We start from the raw sequence: 8,798 nt of genomic DNA, 5'->3' as shown, positions 1-8,798 counted from the left end.
GCCCAGCCCGTGCGCGCAGGCCGGGCCCTCCCGTCGGGAAGCTGGGGTGGCTTGCTCCGCGCGCTCTGACGCCCTCTCCGCGGGCTGGTCCGGGACCCTGCGCCCCGGCCGGCTGGACTGCCTGCTGTCGCTTAGCTTTTCGTACTCCAGACCTGGCAGCCCCCCCCCCCCCCCCCCCGCCCCGGAGGCCTGCCCCACTTGGCCCTACTCCGACACCCTCTTCTCGGCCAAGGGGTCGCCCGTCCACACCAAAGTAAGGGCCACCTCCTCCAGGGAGGATCCCCCCCCACCCCCCCAGCTGGGCACTGGCTGAGAATGCACTGGGACGAAGGGCCCTTGAAGGGGTGAGATTGGGGGTCAGGATCCGAGCGTGCGAGGCGATGGGAGTGCAGCTAGGAATCCTGACTTCTGGGGTCTGTCTACTCGGGGCTTCGGTATTGGCGGAGGGCAGGGGTGTTGAGATTGCTGAACTAGCCAGAGTCGGCGCATCTCGCTTTTGCAGAGGTCATTGCGCTGGGAAAGAATTCAACCCGGACTTGAATTTCATCTAGCTCAAGCAAAGCTTGGATATGTAATGAGAATTAATTACAGTGGTAGTTTCTCAGACACAATTTAAAAGAACCTCAGAATTTTTGCAATGTATGCCCAGTACTTTTATATTTAAGCAATTTTTGCTACTTTATCCCAGTGCTGAGATTGACAGAGCAGCTATGAAGTCATTTTCTGTTTTCGTCTCTTCTTATTTACAAGTGATAAAACCACTTTACTATGGGATAGACCCCCAAGTAACTTGGGCTCCACCTCTTACTAGCTGTGTAACTTCGAGCAAGTTACTTAACCTCTTTAGTGTCTCAATTTTATCATCTGTGAAAGGGGAGGATATCACCTACGTCTTTAATGTTGTAAAGATTAGATGGAGAAATGTTGGTAAAATTCTTGGTTCACAATAATCTGTTTTGAGCGCCTGTCTCCTATGTGTCTAGCATCATTATGGCTAATTTGGTTTCTTCTCTCCTTGCCCATTTTGAACTTGGACCCTCCCTCCACCTCTCTGCCCCATAACTCCATTACTCTAAAAACATAAGTGCCCTTGACTAAATGGAAACCTTATTGTTTATTCTTATTTATTTTCTTCCAGTTTTTTGAGACCTTCATATTTATTCTTGAATGGCCTTACATTTTTTATTACAAAGGCTCCCAGTCCAAAGTCGCTTCAAGGTGAGATCCTGGGGGACAGGAACCCATATTAAGAGTCATCCGTCATATCCCACAAGGCCCTACATGAGGGAGAAGAGTGTCATTTATCATTAATGAAGTAAAAAGAGGGAAGACTTCCAGAAAGGCCGATGGCTGGGGCTCTTCCAGTATGAGGACCATCCATGGATCATCCCTGATTCCAGACTTGATCCTCCTTACTCTACCCAGCCAGCATCCAGGGCCAGTCTTGGGCCATGCTCCGACTAGCAAAAACCCTTTCCCTTCTTTTGGGTTCTCCTGCACAAAGCCTGCCTTCCACCCAGGATCCAGAGATTGAAACCAATCCTAGAAAGTTCCATACCCTTGGCAAATGCCTCCCTGGCAAAGTTAGATGCCCAGCCTCTCCTGAGGTTGTCCTCATGAGCTTTGATCCTGATTTGCTCCCTAACTCCTTCAACAGAGTGCATATCCCAGTCTTTACCAGTCCCCGTGGGTCCTGGGGGTGGAAGTCCCCCGAAGGCCCAACAGTTTCTCTGGGAACCTTTAATGTAGTGGTGGGGCCTGTGCATTGCATTTCAAACTGCTTGTGTTTAATCCTGGCCAAGCCACTTACTACTAGCTGTGTGACCTCAAGTGAATTGTGTCAACTATCAGTTCTCTGTAAAACATGAATAATAGTCATTGCGATAGTTTGCAGCATTCAGCTATTTTTTGTAACTTTTTTTATAACGTTTTTTATTTATTTTTGAGAGACAGAGCACAAGTGGGGAAGGGGCAGAAAAAGAGGGAGACACAGAATCTGAAGCAGGCTCCAGGCTCAGAGCTGTCAGCACAGAGCCTGATGTGGGGCTTGAACCCTCGAACTGCAGCAAATCATGACCTGAGCCAAAGTCAGATGCTCAAGCGACTGAGCCACCTGGGCACCCCAGTATTCAGCTATTTTTAAGTTCTGAAATGTTGGTGTTTTGTTGGTGTGATATGGTTAACTTATGTAGGATAATCTGAATATGAGTAATTTTTAGGTTGAGATTAAGGTCAGTGATTTAAATAGTCAATTTCTGTGAAAAGGCGTACCGATACTCTACAAATCTGTACAGTCCGCTCCTGTGTCAATCTCAGCGAGCATCTGTGTTGAGCCACTGCAAAGCTTCTGTTACAAGCATGTTACTGTAGGTCAGAGACTTTCCATACAAATGAATAGGAGTATGAGAAAAATTGAAATTGACTCATGGAATTCTCCCGTCTATATATGATGAAAGTAAAGAAGAAAACAGAGTACTGAATATGCTTTGTTTATAACCAAAACTGTAGCTCGCTAGCACTAAAAACATGCAGACTTTCCCTGTCTCTCTACCCCTTTCTTGCTCCTACTCTGTGCTCTGTCTCTCTCTCTAAAATAAATAAACATTAAAAAAATTAAATGGGTGGCTGGGTGGCTCAGCCTGTTAAGTGTCTGACTTCAGCTCGGGTCATGATTTCCCGGTTCTGAGAGTTTGAGCCCTGCATCAGGCTCTGTGCTGACAGCTCAGAGCCTGGAACCTGCTTCAGATTCTGTGTCTCCCTCTCCCCTGCTTGTGTGCGCGCGCTCTCTCTCTCTCTCTCTCTCTCTCTCTCTCTCTCTCTCAAAAATAAATAAACATTAAAAAAGGGGGGGCACCTGGGTGGCTTGGTCGGTTGAGCGTTCCGACGTCAGCTCAGGTCACGATCTCACGGTTGGTGAGTTCCAGCCCCGCGTCGGGCTCTGTGCTGACAGCTCAGAGCCTGGAGCCTGCTTCAGATTCTGTGTCTCCCTCTCTCTCTGGCCTTCCCCTGCTCGCATTCTGTGCTGTGTCTTTCTCTAAAACAAACAAACATTTTAAAAAATGTACAAAATAAAAAAATAAAAATGTGCAGACTTTGCAAAATATCTCAAAAAACTGTTCAGAAAGATCTCAGATATATTAGAGAAGAGGTGGGAATGTTTGGATAAGAAGGATGCTTCACCTCTGTCTCCTTGGTCTGGTCTGTTTGCCATGGAGCAGTCGTGGTGTTTTCCTCAAAAACCAAAATCAAGGCATGCCATGGTCTCTGCTCGGACCCTCCGTCCTCCAGAGTAGGAACCAGAGCCTTTCACTGTGACCTACTCACCTTCCGGCCCCTCCCTGCCTCTCCCATGGGTCTCAGCCCAGCCAAGGTGGCTGCGTGGCTCTGTATGTCTGATGCCCCAGCCTTCGGGCCTTTCCACCTGCTGTCCCCCTGATACCCACAGGACGCCCACCTTCGCCTCCTTTAGGCTTCTGCTCAGAGAAGCCCTCCCTAACAGCTCTATTTGAAATAGCAGCAGCCCCCCCCCCCCACTTTTTTACCCCTCTGGCTCTTCTCTCACCTGAGTTATTAACTTACTGTTTTCTTATTTAAGGCCTGCCCATCCTGAGAGCACAAAGGGAGTTTGTTTTGCTTGCTGATAAAGTCTTTTTTTTTTAAGTTTATTTATTTATTTTGAGAAATACTGCGCAAGTGGAGGAGGGACAGAGAGACGGGGAGAGAGAACCCCAAGCAGGCCTCACACTGTCAGCGCAGAACCTGACACGGGGCTCTATCTCATGACTGCGAGATCATGACCTGAGTGGAAATCAAGAGTTGGATGCTCAACCAACTGAGCCACCGGGGTTCCCCTTAAGGCTGTAAATTTTGCCCTAAGTATTCCTGTAGGTGTATCCTCTCTGTTTTATCATATGGTGTTTTCATATCTTCTTTGACCAGTCAATACTTAGAAAGGTATTTTCATGTTTGGAATGCATGGGGATTTGCTTATGTTCCGTCTTGCTGATTTCCCACTGTATTCTATTGTGGTCAGAGAATATGCTATGCACGATAGTGATTTTTGGTATTTATTAAGACTTGTTTGTGACTTAGCATGTGGTCAGTTTTTTGAAAATAGTCCGTGTGTATTCTCTATCTCATATGGAGTTTTATGAGGGTAGTTTATTTTTATTTATTTATTTATTTATTTATTTATTTATTTATTTATTTATTTTTAGATTTTTTTATTTTTCTAAGTCATCTCTACACCCAGCATGGGGCTCAGACCCACAACCCCAAGATCAAGAGTCACACACTCTTCTGACAGAGCCAGCCAGGCGCCCCTGTGAGGGTGGTTTAAATCTTCCATGTCCACACTACTTCTTCCCTGCTTGCTCTAGCTCTCAACTGGTGGGAGAGTTATTTTAATGTATTTCATCACCGTGATTGTGGATTTGTCAACGTGTGTTTGTAATTCTGTGAATGTTTGCCTTTTGTATTTGGAGACTTGTTATGTGCCTACAGGTTTAAATTCTTTTGTCTTGGTTAACTGATCCTTTTGAACATTATGTAGTGAGGCTCTGTGCCTACCAGTGTTTTGTTTTCTTCTGTTTTTGCCTAAAAGTCTGCTTGAATTGGTCCGTAGTCATGTTCTTTTGCCTCACGTTTTAATTAATTAATTTATTTATTTGAGAGAGAGAGAGAAACTGGGCAGGGGAGAGAGAGGGGCAGAGGGAGAGAAGAATCTTAAGTAGGCTCTATACTCAGTATGGAGCCTGACACAAGCCTCAATCCCATGACCCTGGGATCATGACCTGAGCCAAAATCAAGAGCTGGCCGCTTAACCGACCGAGCCACCCAGGCACCTTGCCTCACATGTTTTCCCCTCATCTCCTGACATTTAGTCTTTTTGAATCTTTATGTTTTTAGGTGAGCCTCTTGTAAATAGCATATGGTCAAATATTATGAATAGTGTATAATCATATAACCCTTTAATTGCCAAGTTAGTCTATTTTCATTTATTGTGATTACAGACGTATTTGAATTATTTATGTCATCACATGGAAATTGGTTAGTATCTTTTATTCCTTCCCCCAACCTTTCTTATTATAATAATTCTATTTCAAAATTTTAGAAGTTGTCGATTTCTGGCATGCATCTTTGATTCAACAAAGCCAAAAATTAATCCCAAACAAAACAAGGACCTTGGAACCCTTCTTATTTTTTTTATTTTTTAAAGCTAGCTCTGTGCCCAGTGTGGTGCTCAAACTCACAACCCTGAGATCAAGAGTCACATGCTCTACTGCCTGAACCAGTCGGGCGCCCCTCTGCCATCAGTCTTATGGTCAGATAATCAGCCCTGGTAGTGCCACTGGTAGCTTTAAACTTCTTTTTTCCTTTTTGCTTTTGTTATGCGTGTTCACCGTGATGGTTTTGAAGTGAAGACTTACTCTTTTTTTTTTTTAATGTTTGTTTATTTATTTATTTATTTATTTATTTAGAGAGAGACAGAGACAGAACACGAGCAGGGGAGGGGCAGAAAGAGAGGGAGACATGGAATCCGAAACAAGCTCCAGGCTCTAAGCTATCAGCACAGAGCGCGACGCAGGGCTTGAACCCACAAACTGTGAGATCATGACCTGAGCCGCTCATGTGAGACTGACTGAGCCACCCAGGTGCCCCGAAGACTTACTCTTTCTAAACACGGGTAGGGTTTATGCTTCTTGGGTCTTTAAACTTGTATCTTTTGTCAGTTCCGAAAATTGAGCAATCATTCTGTCTTTAAATATTGTCCTTCCCCCATTCTTTCTCTCTATTGGATCCTACTAGGCCTATATTGACATTTGTTATTCTCTCTTCTATGCCTTCCAACTTCTCCTTTGTATTTCCTCTCATTTTGGTTTTCTGTGCATTCTGGGCACAGAGAATCTGTTCCTCAGACGTGTCTCCCAGCTTACTAGTTTTGATTTCAGCTACTTTAACCTGTTATACAGCTCATTTCCTTTTTTAAATTTTGTTTCATGGAGCGCATGTTTCATTTTTAGAAGTTCTACTTGAGGGGCGCCTGGGTGGCTCAGTCGGTTGAGCGTCCGACTTCGGTCCAGGTCATGATCTCACGGTTTGTGGGTTCGAGCCCCGCGTCGGGCTCTGTGCTGACAGCTCAGAGCCTAGAGCCTGCTTTGAATTCTGTGTCTCGCTCTCTCTCTGCCCCTTCCTACTCACACTCTGTCTCTCTCTGTCTCCCAAAAATAAACATTGAAAAAAAAATTTTTTTTTAAATAATAAAAGTTCTACTTGATTCTTCTACACACCTGCCTCCCCACCATGAATGATGTCTTATTCTTTAGAGTTCTGATTCCTAACATTTTTCCCTTTAATCATTTGTTAAATCATTTTAATTGAATTATAACATACATCTGGAGAAATGTACTAATCATAGATGCATACCTCACCAAATTTCCAAAAGTGAACCAAGCCTTGGAACCAGCACTAGGGTCAGAACTCAGAACATTCTAGAATCCACGGAAGTCTCCCTCGTGCTCACGCCCAGTCTCTCCTTTCCTCCAAAGGCCAACACTTTTTATATTCTTTTTTTTTTCCTACAGGGGAAAACGCGATTGTAGTCAGCCACTACCACAAATTATGCAGTCGAGTTTCCCACATTTGGGGAAATCACAGAGGTCAGCACGTCCAGAGTGCAATGGATAAGCCTCACCCTGGGAAAACCACCTTCGTGATCATGGTATCTCCCCTGCCAGGTAAGTATATATATTCTCTCTTTTTTTTTTTTTTTAATTTAATCTCTACACCCAACGTGGGGCTCGAGCTCTCGACCCTGAGATCAAGTTACATGCTCTTTTGCCTGAGCCAGCCAGCCTATATTCGTTTTTAAGACTCATTTGATGTCTTTTAGATCGTTGTCATCTTCTGTTTGTTGTGCTCTCTGAGTTTCAATCCAAATCGCGCCCCGCCCCGCCCCGGGATTTTGACATTTCTCAGCGTGAGCTTATCCTCACAGTGGCTGGTTCTTAATTATCCTTTCCTCCAGTAGAATCCATCACAGCCTGGGTAAAATGGAGTATGGCTTCAGAGCTTTTCCCCTTGGCTTATTCCCCAGGAGTATCACCAGACCAGGCTCGGTATTTATGTCGGCGTTTGGCTTGAGAGTTTCTGGACTGTCCCAGCCCGGTAAACCACATGATGCTGGGCTGGGAGTTTGGGATTCTCTGGCTGAAACAGACAAGCTTGCTTGTCACCCACCTCCCTGTAGATGGACACATTTTCTCAGGTTCCCCCTTTCACTTTTCAGAGTTCTCAGGTCCACCTCTAGCCCTGGGTGTGCCCCAGGGATGGCTCCTGTCCCCACAAGGGCGCTAAGCATAAGCCCCTGCTGCTCACCCTTTCTTCACCCGGGGACAGAAGCCGGGTGAGCTCATTAGCTGTCATCTGCGGGGGACAGTGCCCTCTTGTTTCTGGCATCTGACGACTTCTCTTTCTTTTGTGCGAACTCAGCCATGCATTTGAGATCATTTCTGTTCTGTTTCATTGACCATTTTCAGGTGTTTGTGAGGAGAGAAATTTCAGATTATTATAGTATGCAAAATCAGAAACACTTGAAGACGTCAGTGAGCTGTTGAGCACTTGAAAGGTAGCTCGTGCGGCCGTGTGGAACAGATTTTTAATTTTCATTTAATTTTATGTTTTTATTTTTTGAATGAAGAACAAATTTACATCCAAGTTAGTTAGCATGTAGTGCAATAATGATTTCGGGAGTAGATCCCAGCGATTCATCCCCTATGTGTAACGACCAGTGCTCATCCCAACAAGCGTCCTCCCTAATGGCCCTTGCGCGTTCAGCCCATCCCCCGACCCCAAACCCTTGCAGCGACCCTCACTTTGTTCTCCATATTTAAGAGTCTCTTAGGTTTTGTCCCCTCCCTGTTCTTACATTATTTTTGCTTCCCTTCCCTTATGCTCATCTGTTTTGTATCTTAAACCCTACATATGTATGAAGTCATAGGATATTTGTCTTTCTCTGACTAATTTCACTTAGCATAATACCCTCCAGTTCTATCCACATAGTTGCAAATGGCAAGATTTCATTCTTTTTGATCCCCGAGTAATACTCCGTTGTATATATAGACCACATCTTCTTTATCCATTCATCCATCGATGGACATTTAGGCTCTTTCCATCCTTTGGATATTATCGATAACACTGCTGTAAACATTGGGGTGCATGTGCCCCTTCAAAAAAGCACACCTGTATCTCTTGGGTAAATACCCAGTAGTGCAATTGCTCGGTCATAGGGTAGCTCTATTTTTAATTTTTTTGAGGAACCTCCACACTGTTTTCCAGAGTGGCTGCACCAGTTGGCATTCCCACCAGCGGTGCGAAGGGGTTCCTCTTTCTCTGCATTCTTGCCAGCATCTGTCATTGTCTGAGTGGTTAATTTCAGCCATTCTGACTGGTGTGCGGTGGTTTAGTATGTTTTTTACGTATTTATTTTGAGAGAGAGAGAGGGAGTGTGGGAGGAGCATAGAGAGAGGGAGACAGAATCCTAAGCAGTCTCCATGTTGACAGCACAGAGCCCACTTGGGGCTCGGTCCCATGAACTGTGACATCGTGACCTGAGCTGAAATCAAGGCTCGGATGCTCAACTGACCGAGCCACCCAGACGCCCCTAATTTTCATTTAATTTTAATTAATTGGCACTGAAATTTAAATAGCCACAGGTAGCTTGTGGCTCCCACATTGGACAGTCTGGCCTTAGAAAGGAAGGAAGAACTCATTAAAGCCCCATGAGCTTGGCATGCTCG

General features: G+C 45.0%; 1 long non-coding RNA gene and 1 other non-coding gene across 2 annotated transcripts in view; one reads left to right on the top strand and one right to left on the bottom strand.

The window, feature by feature from the left end:
• Positions 1-93: 93 nt before the first annotated feature.
• LOC102962676 overlaps positions 94-8,798 on the top strand; it is a 30,707-nt gene continuing 22,002 nt past the window's right edge. The window contains exons 1-3 of the long non-coding RNA XR_006212421.1: positions 94-253; positions 1,139-1,218; positions 6,585-6,737. This is a non-coding gene — a long non-coding RNA (uncharacterized LOC102962676). The remainder of the gene's footprint in view (positions 254-1,138; positions 1,219-6,584; positions 6,738-8,798) is intronic.
• LOC122234771 lies at positions 6,582-6,745 on the bottom strand. Its single transcript, XR_006212727.1, has one exon. It is a non-coding gene; the product is annotated as a U1 spliceosomal RNA (small nuclear RNA).

This window comes from Panthera tigris, chromosome E3, assembly GCF_018350195.1.
Source record: "Panthera tigris isolate Pti1 chromosome E3, P.tigris_Pti1_mat1.1, whole genome shotgun sequence".
Taxonomy (NCBI): domain Eukaryota; kingdom Metazoa; phylum Chordata; class Mammalia; order Carnivora; family Felidae; genus Panthera; species Panthera tigris.
Note: the sequence above shows the minus strand (reverse complement) of the source record. Positions and strands in the feature narration are given on the sequence as shown.